The sequence below is a fragment of the Bos taurus genome, chromosome 5, assembly GCF_002263795.3.
Source record: "Bos taurus isolate L1 Dominette 01449 registration number 42190680 breed Hereford chromosome 5, ARS-UCD2.0, whole genome shotgun sequence".
Classification (NCBI taxonomy): domain Eukaryota; kingdom Metazoa; phylum Chordata; class Mammalia; order Artiodactyla; family Bovidae; genus Bos; species Bos taurus.
The window spans coordinates 25,599,095-25,613,247 of NC_037332.1; the positions used below are offsets into that span (position 1 = coordinate 25,599,095).

The following is a 14,153-nucleotide window of genomic DNA, read 5'->3' on the forward strand; positions in this document are numbered from 1 at the left end:
AGCAGGTTACAGTGGCACCTGGCATCATGCAGAAAGGTAAGTTTCCCTGATAACCGTTAAGTCAATGCAGGGAGAAAAATAAACTCAGAATATAAAAGATTAAAGACTTTGTTGTTGTTTTTTTAAAGAACAAACTTACCTGAAAGTTCTTAACGTTGGAACATGATACATCTTCAGCATTTTCAGAAAGGAATGGAGGGTGGAATTCAGGCAAAACCTTAATGCCATTTAATAAGAACTTCTTCCTTTTAGAAAAATCCAAAGATAGCTAAAAAGATGGCTAACTGAAAATATAATACTTGTCATGTGGTTCCAACCAAAAGGCTCAAAGAACATGAGGCTAACTGTGTCAATAGGACTGCTACAGATGATGTTAAGTTTTCTATTTGGAGTGGAGTTTTCTATTTTTTAAGTGGAGGTGGAGTTGAGTTCTATTATCCTTCCCCCAACCCTCCATATTTCATAGCTATGGAAACCTTAGGCAAATGAGGAATGAAAAACAGAAGTTTCCACTCTGCTTCTGTAACTTCTGTCCGCTATATTTCAGACAGCCTTTTAATCTTCCAAAGGTTATTATTTCTCCAAGTTCAGAACCAAATGAAAAATTTCTAAAGTTGCCAATCAGATTCCTGACCCTGATGTCTGGAACACAAGTAAGCAAAGTGAGACAGTGAGCACAAAGTAAAGGCTTGGACTCTAAGTCCTCTGTAGCCAATAAGTACAGCAGCCTTGCAGTAATTAAGTCTTAATACTCCTCCCACAAAATCCTTCACCAAAGCAATCAAAAGAGTAAATTTGAGAATTTCATCTGTCTCTAGAGAGGCAACCCAGTAAAAAGGAGTCTAATTAAATCTAATAATTATATTCACATACAGGAATTAACAGATTCTTACCTATACCAAGTCACTTTCCATAGAAAAAAATTACTGGTAAAAACTGAAACTTGTAATCTAAAAGATTAGGATTTATCCTAACTCGAAGGATATCTTTTCTCTAAGATGCAGCATGTTATATTGGAGAACTCACTAGCTTTTCAAGTCAGACCTAGGTTCATCTCTCTGCTCTGGCCTTAAGGAAAGTTGCTGCTCAAACACATCTTCCTCATCTATAAAAGGAATAATATCTACCTCATAAGGTACAATTTGTGCTTGTTCAGTCGCTTCAGTCGTGTCCGACTCTTGGACTGCAGCCCGCCAAGCTCCTCTATCCATGGAATTCTCCAGGCAAGAATACTGGAGTGGGCTGCTATGCTCTCCTCCAAGGGATCTTCCTGACCCAGGGATCAAACCCACATCTCCTGCGTCTTCTGCATTGAAGGTGAATTCTTTACCACTAGCACCACCTGGGAAGCCCCCATAAGGTACAATAGACTAATATTAAATAAAGATGTGTTATTAAATAAATTAAATTAAATTAAAATGTGTGTTAGAGCAATGCAAGCCCTTTTAAGAGAAAGTCCAAATAGTGTTAATGTCATGATTTAACACAACAGAAATTTCCTTATGTACAATCCAGTGCAAGTATTCAGTGGGAGTGGTGATTCAAGAACACAGGCTCTTCATCTTTTAACTGTCACCTTTCACACCTGGCTTCCCAAGCTGCCACAAAAAGAAAACAGAGAAAGTATAGCTGCCTCTTAACCACCTCAGCCCAGAATAGACTATTTCTATTCACATCCCATTGGCAAAAACAAGTCACATGACCAGACCTATGTCAGGGAGTTAGCAATGTAGTCTCTAGCATTTTCCAGCAACAACTATGGAAGGGAGACTCAAATCTCCTGCCAGTTAGCCTTCTCTGCAATAATATAAAAATGCTTGGTACTTGTGTTACTTCTTCCTGCTTTCCTTCTTTCTAGATAACGCACATCATTCTTCTTCATTTGTCCTTAAGTGAAACTTGTTTTTGGTTTGTAAAAGATAAATCATCTTATAGAAGCTATTGAAATATAGAATAGCTCTATTCTAATAGAATATCTTTGAATGAGATGGCCACTAGATCATGGCAGATACCTAAGCTTCAATTACAAATTTTAAAAGAGCTGTAGTCACGGGCTCTGAGTACTTCCTTTCCTTTCCTAAGGCTCCAGTTCAGTTCAGTTGCTCAGTTGTGTCCAACTCTTTGCAACCCCATGGACTGCAGCATGCCAGGCTTCCCTGTCCATCACCAACTCCCGGAGCCTACTCAAACTCATGTCCATTGAGTCGGTGTTGCCATCCAACCATCCCATCCTCTGACATCCCCTTCTACTCCCACCTTCAATCTTTCCCAGCATCAGGGTCTTTTCCAATAAGTCTGTTCTTCGCATCAGGTGGCCAAAGTATTGGAGTTTCAGCTTCAGCATCAGTCCTTCCAGTGAATATTCAGGACTGATTTCCTTTAGGATGGACTGGTTGGATCTCCTCGAAGTCCAAGGGACTCTCAAGAGTCTTCACCAGCACCACAGTTCAAAAGTATCAATTCTTTGGTGCTCAGCTTTCTTTATAGTCCAACTCTCACATCCATACATGACTACTGGAAAAACCTAGCTTTGACTAAGACAGACCTTTGTTGGCAAAGTAATGTCTCTGCTTTTCAATATGCTGTCTAGGTTGGTCATAGCTTTTCTTCCAAGGAGCAATCGTCTTTTAATTTCATGGCTGAAGTCACCATCTGCAGTGATTTTGGAGCCCAAAAAATAAAGTCTGTCACTGTTTCCACTGTTTCTCCATCTATTTGCCATGAAATGATGGGACCAGATGCCATAATCTTAATTTTCTGAATGTTGAGTTTTAAGCCAACTTTTTCACTCTCTTCTTTCACTTTTATTAAGAGGTTCTTTAGTTCTTCTTCATTTTCTGCCATAAGGGTGGTGTCATCTGCATATCTGAGGTTATTGATATTTCTCCCAGCAGAATGATGTACTTTGCATAGAAGTTAAATAAGCAGGGTGACAACACACAGCCTTGACATACTCCTTTCCCAATTTGGAACCAGTCTGTTGTTCCATGTCCAGTTCTAACTGTTGCTTCCTGACCTACATATAGGTTTCTCAGGAGGCAGGTCAGGTGGTCTGGTATCCCCATCTCTTTAGAAATTTCCCACAGTTTGTTGTGATCCACACAGTCGAAGGCTTTGGTGTAGTCAATATAGCAGAAGTAGATGTTTTTCTGTAACTCCCCTGCTTCCAGTGGATGTTGGTAATGTGATCTCTGGTTCCTCTGCCTTTTCTAAATCCAGCTTGAACATATGGAAGTTCACAGTTCACGTACTGTTGAAGCCTGACTTGGAGAATTTTGAGCATTACTTTCCTAAAGCTCCACTTAGGACTTTAATCCATCAAGGACTTGATTACACAAGGTTCTCAATTCTGTGTAAGATTTTCGAGGTATGAAAAATCAATTCCTAAAGCTATGAAGGGGAAGGAACTAGCATACTATACATGAACCAGGTCAGGATCCCCAGCCACACAAACTCAAAGGGCACAGCCCAGAGTTAGAGGAGCTATCGATGGAGTTACTCACTAGATACACATGGGGAAGGGAAGGTGGAAAGGAATTATGTAAAACAGAAACTAACACAAAACCAGTAATTCCTATCCTCATGGATAGTAGCATCAACTATTTTTGTTAAAGTAACTTTAATCTCCTAGAACTGGTTATTTAGACTAATTCTCTAGTTCTAATTTCCAGCTGACTTTCCTCTTTTGGTCATATTCTACAATGACTCAAGAAACATAAAAAAGGAGACTGGATGATAAACATCCTAACAACCATAAGTCTTGGAAAAAACATAGAGTAAGTTTTTTAACATCATAGTTTTAACATACATTAACACAGTTTTAACTAGTGGGCTTCCCTGGTGGCTCAGCGGCAAAGAATCTGCCTGCAACAGAGAAACAAGAAGACAGGGGTTCACCCCCTGGGTCAGGAAGATCCCCTGAAGGAGGAAATGGCAACTCACTCCAGTATTCTTGCCAGGGAAATCCCATGGACAGGGGAGTCCGGTGGGCTACAGCCCATGTGATCTCAAAAGAGTCAGACATGACTGATCAACTAAAACAACAATAAAATTTTTAATTAATATTACTAACATTATATTCTAAATCTTCAAAGATTCTTAGACAAGCTTTTCTTCTTTAAGAATAAACAAACCAGGGACTTCCCAGGCAGTCTAGTGGTTAAGACTCTGAGCTTCCACTGCAGTAAGAATGGGTTTAATCCCTGGTCAGGAACTAGGATGCCCACGTGCCTCGCAGCACAGCCATGAAAAAAAAAAAAAAGTGTTTTCTCTTCAAAATCCTCCTCCCCTAATGAAAGACCTAATGGCTTTAATAAGACTTTGTTGAAAGAGCTATCTAGAACTCTATTTAAAATGCTATTAACACACATCAAGTTTAGATCTTCCATAAAAACACTTGTTATCAAACTGACACTATCTCAGTGTTTTCCTTCTACCCTGAGGTCAGAAAAACTGATGGAGAAGTTGTAAATTAAAAGAGCCAGCAGATGGAAGATTTATTGTTTTTTTTTTTAACTTTGGGGAAATCTTAACAGTCAAGTTTTAGGTAACAACTCTTGCTGGCATTGCTGGCATCTTAATATGTTTTCAAGATGCCATGACTGAGCAACTGAACTGAACTAACATGTTTTTATTTATTTAAATAAAGAGTATTTTTCCTATGACAAGCTTCATTTGGTTTTTTATTCTTCCTTGTTTTCATATCCTCATTTTTCAACCAAAGGGCTGGACGGCTCATTTGCCTACTTCTCTTAGTAGGGCAACTATAGTCACCATGTGGTCCATAATGCTATTGCGCAGTTGGATTCTTTATCCCCAGCTTTTTCTCCTATCTCCAAGTCATTTACTATATGACCATCATATCGACCCTCTTCAATCACTTCTCCATATAAATCTTCCATACTTAAAGGATAGTTTTCATGACAAGCTGAGTTTGGAACTTGCCTCCAAAGCCACCTTTCTAACTCTGCAGAAGTCAGTGTACTCCCATGTTAAATCTGTTTTATTCTTTCTCACTCTGTTAATGGAGAAGACAATGGCACCCCATTCCAGTGCTCTTGCCTGGAAAATCCCATGGACACAGGAGCCTGGTAGACTGCAGTCCACGGGGTCGCTAAGAGTCAGACACAACTGAGCGACTTCACTTTCACTTTTCCCTTTCATGCATTGGAGAAGGAAATGGCAACCCACTCCAGTGTTCTTGCCTGGAGAATCCCAGGGATGGGGGAGCCTGGTGGGCTGCCGTCTATGGGGCTGCACAGAGTCAGACACAACTGAAGTGACTTAGCAGCAGCAGCACTCTGTTAAATTCAAAATGTAACTCCCTGGACCTCCCTGGTGGCCCAGTGATTAAGAATCCACCTGCGAATGCAGGGCACGCAGGTTCAATCCCCCCATCCGGGAAGATCCCACATGTCTCGGGACAACTAAGCACATGCGCCATAACTACCGAGCCTGCACACCCTGGAGCCTATGCCCCACAATAAGAGAAGCCATCGCAATGAGAAGCCCATGCACCACAATGAAGAATAGCCCCTACTCACCACAATAGAGGAAGCCCACGCTCAGCAATGAAGACCCAGCACAGCCAAAAGTAACAAAATTAACAAATTAAAATGTCACCCCTTGCCCTTCAACTATTCAAATCCCTGTTCTAGTTTTTTTAGAGTCTAATTCTTAATCCTCACCTCATTTAAACCTTCCCTGTCTCCTACCTCAACCAAACCATACCTTCATGAAGAAAGGCAGAATCACATACTGGCTATACCACTAGTCTAGGGCTGTTTTATCTAGGAGACACTCAAATACTTCAGTTGCCCAGTCGTGTCTGACACTCCATGATCCCATGGACTGCAGCATGCCAGGCCTCCTTTGCGTCTCCCGAAGTTTGCCCAAGTTTATGTCCATTGCTTTGGTGATGCCATCCAGCCATCTCATCCTCTGATGCCCTCTTCTTCTACCCTCAATCTTTCCCAGCATCAGGAACTTTTCCAATGAATCAGCTATTCTCACTGGATGACCAAAATACTGGAGTTTCAGTTTCAGCATCAGTACTTCCAACAAGTATGAAGGGTTGATTTCCTTTAAGATTGACTGGTTTAATCTCCTTGCTGTCCAAAGGACTCTCAGGAGTCTTCTCCAGCACCACAGTTCGAAGGCATCAGTTCTTCGGTACTCCACCTTCTTTACAGTCCAGGTACGTGAACACTAGTAAGACCATAGCCTCAAGCATACAGACCTTTGTCAGCAGAGTAATGTCTCTGCTTTTCAAGACAGTGTCTAGGTTTGCCACAGCTTTCCTGCCAAGGAGCAAATGTTTTCTGATTTCATGGCTGCAGTCACTTTATCGGCAGTGATTTTGGAGCCCTTCAGTTTATAGCCCTTCACTTGGTGCTTAAACTGAACCAACACCCAATTTAAAACAAGCCAGAATTAGTTCCTCTTAAGATGTAATTTTTATTGCAGCCAGCTAATCCTTTTAAAACAATGAGTTTGGGATTTTGCTAGTTTACTGACTAGTTCAGGTAAATTTAGACTTTCAATTAAAAGAAGTTTTAGTCAAATGAGTATTTTCTGCCCTTAGGAGTCTTATCCCTACATAAGTATTTTCTAGATCTTTTTCAAATTATCTTTTTTTTCCTTCAGTTAGAATAGGACAAGTAGACACTTTTAGCATTTAGCACATTCCAGTATATTTTGTACAAAGTGAAGGGGTTGGGGGGGCTACTGACTTTCTCTCTGAGCTTTACACAATATAAGCAAGATTTACTCTTGTCTCTTGACTAAGACCCTACATGTTTTGAATTTTTTAAATTATATTTTGGTATATTAACACCAGACCATATAAAAACAAAAGACTGTTCCCCAGGAAAATGGACTTAAAAGATAAAACTGTTTTCCTTTACCATATTTTAGGTATATGAAATCTTCCCCTAAAAGACCATGCAGTCTTAAATGGTTGTTGTTTAGTCGCTCAGTCGTGTCCGACTCTTTGCGACCCCATGGACTGTAGCACACCAGGCTTCCCTGTCCTTCACCATGTCCCAGAGCTTGCTCAAACTCATGTGCATTGAGTCAGAGACGCCATCCACCCATCTTGTCCTCTGTCGTCCCCTTCTCCTCCTGCCTTCAATCTTTCCCAGCATCAGGGTCTTTTCTGAGTCGGCTCTTCACATCAGGTGGTCTCAACTGGGGGACCACATAATTTTTCCTCCAAAATAGTATACTCTTGAAATTAAAAGAGGGAACAATAATTCTCCTGAGATAACAACCAGACAAATCAAGTCGACTACACTAATCTAAAAAGATAAAACATCACTTATTAGGCAGTTGTGTCATTCAAAACATGGGTGCCAGATCTACTCAAATCTCACATTTAGAAGTTTGAGCCACGTGGAAGAAGGTATAATATAAGTTGATAAATACATCACATGTTTGGCTTCTAACATAACATTTGGTCAAACCAAAAAAACCAAACTAAATTAAGAAAAAATACTTTAAAAAAAGCAAAGTTTTAAAAATAATTGCCTCAAAGCTTGCCTAGATTCCCCAAAGTCTTAACTATTCTCTCAAGCTCCCCTAACAGGTGGCTTACATCTCCATTTAACCTCCTTTCATTCTGATTTATTACTATTAAGCTATAATATGCTTTAGGAGAGGGATGATCTGACTATGCACTAGTCATATGCCCACACAAAATCAAAGGTGATGAATGTGGAGAATCTATACTTTATACGAATGGTGGAATAAAGAGATTCAATACTCTGGGCCAAATATTTATACTGAATAAATCAACTTTTCAAAAAACTTGGTAATCAGGTTCACTCATCTTCACAGAAAAGTCCCATCAAGTCAATTTAAATTATGTTTATGTAACAGCAAGAAGACTTTCTGGCTATAAAGTTTCTTCCCTAAAATCTGGTTTTAGGGTTTCTACTCTTACATTCACAGCATGAACTATGGGGAAAAAACTGTTAAGGCCCATTACTCATGTCCTAGATAAGTACCAAAACATATCTCCTTGGTTCCACATCTTTATTCTTTTGTTGGCCCATTCTTTATGGGCCTTTTTGTTCAGACTTCCCAAGCAGCTGTGTTATAAAAGAGGGAAAGAAAAGAATCTCAAACATTTTAGTCTCTTCTTCCCACGTAGTCTCTTACCAGATGGATGATGTCTTACAGGTGCTGCAGGCCCTGACAAAGTATACCTGTGCTCTCAAGTCAAATAATCAAGTATCTACTAAGTTTGGGACACTATGTTAGGAATTACAGTGGCCATGAGGGAACAAGGTTGAGAACTATAGTTAATATATGGCAACGGTTCTCAATCTTCAAAATCAAAATCAATTGGAGGGCTTTCCTTTTTATTTACTTTTAATTGGAGGATAATTATCCTCGTGTTAGGTTCTGCCATGCTGCTGCTGTTCAGTCGAGTCTTGACTCTCTTGTGACCCCAGTCCATGGCTCTGTGACCCTGCCAGGCTCTTCTGTCCATGGAATCTTTCAAGCAAGAATACTGGAGTGAGTTGCCACTTCCTTCTTCAGGGATCTTCCTGACCCAGGGTATCTCCTGCATTAACAAGTGGATTCTTCACCACTGTGCCACCTGGGGAGCCATACATCAACAATAATCAGCCATAAATATACATATGTCCCCTCCCTCTCAACCTCTTGGAGGGCTTATTAAAACAAAGATTGTAGAGCACCTCACCCCTAAGCTTCTGATTCAGTAAGTAGGTCTGTAGTAAAGCCCAAGAATTTGCGTTTTTCTCAAGTTCCTAAGTGATGCTAATCATGCTGGTCTAGAGACCACACTCTAAGAACAACTGGTATGACACAGTTTAAGTGCTGGGAGGAAAGCAGGGAATAAGAAAACATTAGCACTTAATTCCAGGCAGAGGTTAGGAGAAGGCTTCAAAGAGAAAATGACCCTCAGTTTTAAGCATTGGACATTCCTTAAAATAACATCAGAAGAATAGTAGAATTGGAATTATAGAACTGTTCCACTCAAGACTAGCCCTTTCGGAGAAGGCAATGGCACCCCACTCCAGTACTCTTGCTTGGAAAATCCCATGGACGGAGGAGCCTGGTAGGCTGCAGTCCATGAGGTCGAGAAGAGTCATACACGACTGCGCAACTTCACTTCCACTTTTCACTTTCATGCATTGGAGAAGGAAATGGCAACCCACTCCAGTGCTCTTGCCTGGAGAATCCCAGGGACGGGGGAGCCTGGTAGGCTGCCGTCTATGGGGTCGCACAGAGTTGGACATGACTGAAGTGACTTAGCAGCTGTAGCAGCAGCTGCACTTAAATCACTTCTTTTAATGTCTTTCATTCTACTTTTCCTGCCTCTTGTAGCCTCTCAGCCCATAATATCCTTTTATAGTATTTCTAAACTTTATAAATTTTAAGAAATATTTATTAATTTGGCCACAATGTGCAGCTTATAAGATCTTAGTACTCAGACCAGGGATTGAGCCTGGGGCCTAGGCAGTGAGCGCACAGAGTCTTAACCACTGGACTGCCAGGAAATTCTTTTTTTTAAATAATATTTATTTACTTATTTGGCTGCAGCAAGTCTTATTTGGAGCACACAGGATCTTTTGTTGCAGCACATGGGATCTAGTTCCCTGACCAGGCAGAGAACCTGGGCCTCCTGCATTGGGAGCACAGAGTCTTAGCCACTGGACCACCAGGGAAGTCCCCAGGAAATTCTTAATAAATACATATTTTAAAATAAAATTTATAAAATTTGAAAAAAAAAAAAAAAAAGACTAGCCCTTTACACAATTTTTAGAAGGTGAAATTTCTTCAGCATAATTTTGCCATTCTACCATCTTTTCAACAATCTTTTAAGAGGTTTCCATTTTCTTGCCTACCTATTCATTACACAGTAACAAATTCATCGCCAAAAGCATGCTAACAACAGTTTGCAAACTTTGACTTACAATTTACATCTCAGATGCCAGCATCAGAAAAGGCATAACGGGCTACTGTTGCTGAAAGAAAAAAAGTGAAGTTGCTCAGTCGTGTCCCATTCTTTGCAACCCCATGGACTGAAGCCTGCCAAGCTCCTCCATCCATGGAATTTTCCAGGCAAGGATACTGGAGTGGATTGCCATTTCCTTCTCCAGGAGATCTTCTTGACCCAGAGATCAAACCTAGGTCTCCTGCACTGCAGGCAGACTCTACAATCTGAACCACCAGGGAAGCACTGTTGCTGACTCCTAGTGAAAGAAATTATTTAGAAGGCAAAGAAAAAAAACAGAAAACAGACTACTCAGCAACTATTACAGCAATGTGGATTACACAATTATATAATATTTATGTATTAGGACACAGAATGAATTTAAAGACCAAAAAAAGTCGCGACTGGTTTTTCATTTATCCTGTATCATCCTGTATTTGCAGACAGGGGTGTTAGCTATTCTTTGCAAACTCTCATTAATGACTTTTTTAAACATAAATATATTTTCAATGGTTCCCTAGTGAGAACACCTCGCCCTGTTACTTTTGCCTGAAAAATTGTAACCAGTCCCAACTTTTCATTCTCAACAGCAATACTTCCCAAAATCTACCCTCACTAATAATAACATCTATTATGTTCCCCCAAAGATCTTTTTGAAATATTTTACAACTGCACTTCTTCAATAATTTTCCTATTCTAAGTTATACACTTTACAACCAATCAGAAATCATTATTAGATGAGAGAAATAAGACTTAGTGGATAAAACCTAAGCCCGAAACAAAGAAATTTAATGTTTTAGCTTTCTGATGGGCAAAAGTTTAAGTTTTATCAGGCTTTATGAAACACTGAAAATCTCTAAAGAATCTTAAGGAATAACTGGGACTCCAATCCTAAAAGCTGAGAAAAACTCATCTTTGAACAAAGTTGGTTTTTTTTTTTAATCATTGGCATACAGATCTGTCTACTCATTAGTTCAGAGTCTTTATTTTTAACTAATAACTCTAAAAATATAATTTATAATTTAGGGTTAAATGCAAGCATATTCAGAGATAGAACCAGCATGGATCAGATTCAGTTTAGGGTATTAATCCCAGCTAGCCCTCAGAATGACCCTGTGTAAATACCTTAGGCTCTCTCTCTCTTTTTTTTTTCTTCTTCCTTTTCAAATATATTCAACCTGGCTGGAAAATCAGTCTGAAAGAAAACTCAGCAGGGATCTCAGATAAAGCAGGAACTTTCTGGGTTGGAAAGGAATGAAAAAAAGCATTTAAGAAGAGAAAGACATGTGGTGCATTTTTATTTTAATATCTCCACCACTGAAAGACATGTTTGGTTCTTTAGTTTGTTTAAAAGTTGGTGGGCTCATTCACTGGTGCTAAATGGAACAGCTTTATCAGTTGAGGATCCTGTCACCTTGACAAGGTATTACTGAATGCAGTGAAGTCTGACTTTGGATTCTGGTTTGGTACCCACTCCTCGTCCTCTCAAGCTCTTAGCTCTTCCTTCTCCAGAAATTTCAACCTGCAGGTATCTGAATGAAAAGAACAGATGTGTCACAGTAACAGGGTCAACAATTTCACCAGATTACTGAAGTTTAAACCCTGAAAAATCACATTTCACTTTAAATCACACTGGCCCTGCTAATTCTGCATGAATGATTTGGTAAATCCAGAGGTTTAGGATTTCGTAGATTATTTAAGATATCCCTAACAATCTGAAACTGATTTGCAAAACAACAGCTTTTCTAAAATTGTTTGTGCTGAACTTGTAATGAAGCTTTCATTCTCAGCAATCATCTTTCAAGAAGCACTTTAACAGCTTGCCCCCTCTTTCATAGAAATCATCCAGGCCACCCAGGTGAAAGAATAGCTTTTGTAAATTCAAAACAGTGCCTATCTCAGTGGTTCTAAATCCTGACTGCACATTAGAATCATCTGGGTAGCTTTTAAAACTAACCCTTTCTGATTAATTTGCCTGGGAAGGAGACGTGACATGATATGTTTTAAATCTCCTCAAATGGTTCTGAAGTGCTGACACAATTAAGAAGTCTTGGGTCCTGCTTCCACAAATACTTTTATTTTTAGGGTCTTAACATGAACCAAAGGCTGTGAAGCATACTCTCTTCAGCTCAAGGAATGATAACTTTAAAAATTTAAAAAACAGGACTTCCCTGCAGGTCCAGTGGTTAAGACTTTCAGCTTCAAATGCATGGGGCACAGGACCTATCCCTGGTCAGGGAACTAAGATACCACAAAGCAAGCAGCATGGCCAAAAATAAAAATCCGGTAATGTTTACATATTATTCATGTAAAAACATCACATGACCCTTTTCACTAAGGCCACATTTAGTTTATGCTGTTAGAATAAGTTCTCCTAAATAACATTTAGACTACATAAACCACTGAAACGGCCTAAAACCCCCAATACTTCAACACCCAAACTGACCATCCAGTCTGCCTCCTACTCTGAACAATACAAAAATTTGTCGTATCACGCCTTTTACTTCTTGCTTTTTAAAAAATATTATTACCAGATCTACCTGTAGTATCAATTCCTTCCCTTTTTTGTCTACAAATGCCACAAGTCCTTTTTCTCAAACAAAGTTCTCCCCGGGTCACTTTGGGCCCCAGTGTTTTTCTTCTAATCTTTCACCCAGTCTGGGGCCTGTTTTCCTAACAACTTGAACACAAGAACCACCAATTACACTTTTTTTTTTTCTTCTTGGTATCAGGGTTTCCAGAACAAAGGCTCACAATATATGTTTCATTTTCTACTATCAATTTATAACTTTCTGGCCCCTTCTATCTCCAGCTCTCTCCTCAAAAATCTCCTTTAATGGAGATGACTAGGGCATGCTGCTGCTGCTGCTGCTAAATCGTTTCAGTCGTGTCCGACTCTGGGCGAGCCCATAGACGGCAGCCCATCAGGCTCCAAAGTCCCTGGGATTCTCCAGGCAAGAACACTGGAGTGGGTTGCCATTTCCTTCTCCAATGCATGAAAATGAAAAGGGAAAGTGAAGTTGCTCAGTCATGTCCAACTCTTCGAGACCCCATGGACTGCAGCGTACCAGGCTCCTCTGTCCATGGGATTTTCCAGGCAAGAGTACTGGAGTGGGGTGCCATCACCTTCTCCGGACTAGGGCATACATCCTACCAAACATTCTCCGATAAACCATTATCGATTTTTGAATTTTGAAACTCTACCTACATGGCATGCTAAACAAAAACTAGATTCCTGTCCTTAGTGGTTGGTTTTGGGGGGAACTGGGGGGTGGGAGGAGGGGACCTCTTCTGTTTATCTCTTTTTCAATTTTCGTCTTCCCTCCCCTCAAAAACCTAAATTATCTTTCTCTTGCATCCATGAAATTAAAAGACGCTTACTCCTTGGAAGGAAAGTTATGACCAACTTAGCATATTAAAAAGCAGAGACATTACTTTGCCAACAAAGGTCCGTCTAGTCAAGGCTATGGTTTTTCCAGTGGTCATGTAGGGATGTGAGAGTTGGACTGTGAAGAAAGCTGAGCACTGAAGAATTGATGCTTTTGAACTGTGGTGTTGAAGAAGACTCTTGAGAGTCCCTTGAACTGCAAGGAGATTCAACCAATCCATTCTAAAGGAGATCAGTCCTGGGTGTTCATTTGGAAGGACTGATGCTAAAGCTGAAACTCCAATACTTTGGCTACTTCATGTGAAGAGTTGACTCATTGGAAAAGACCCTGATGCTGGGAGCGACTTGGGGCAAGAGGAGAAGGGGACGACAGAGGATGAGATGGCTGGATGGCATCACCGACTTGTTGGACATTGAGTTTGAGTGAACTCCGGGAGTTGGTGATGGATAGGGAGGCCTGGCGTGCTGCGATTCATGGGGTCGCCAAGAGTCAGACAAGACTGAGCTACTGAACTGAACTGGACAACTTGCACTAACATGGCTTCCTTCTCACCAGCATCAGTTGACCTCTAAGGTGTCCCATCCCCTCCTCGAGCGCTATGTCTCAGCGCTCATTCTAGTTTCTAAGATGGCCCCCACAGAGGCCGGGAAGGCAGCGCGAGTTCCAGGCACGCAAAGCCACTGTCATTCCAGGTGCCGGAGGACCACCTCCCGAGAGGAGGATGGGCGGAAACCAAGAAGGGAGTGCCAAGAAGGCAGTCATCCGAGCGGCCCGCACCCGCTGCGTCACAGGAAGTG

At 40.6% G+C, this 14,153-nt stretch overlaps 1 long non-coding RNA gene across 2 annotated transcripts; it reads right to left on the minus strand.

Annotated features, from left to right (window-relative positions):
• Positions 1-7,987: 7,987 nt before the first annotated feature.
• Positions 7,988-14,127, minus strand: LOC112446662 (uncharacterized). Of its 2 annotated transcripts, XR_009494474.1 has the most exons (3): positions 13,909-14,059; positions 9,948-11,499; positions 7,988-8,605 (listed from the first exon to the last, which is right to left on the minus strand). It is a non-coding gene; the product is annotated as an uncharacterized lncRNA (long non-coding RNA). The 2 variants fall into 2 exon arrangements; XR_003034690.2 differs by lacking the exon at positions 7,988-8,605 and having other exon boundaries at positions 11,235-11,499; positions 13,909-14,127.
• Between the last annotated feature and the right edge of the window lie 26 nt (positions 14,128-14,153).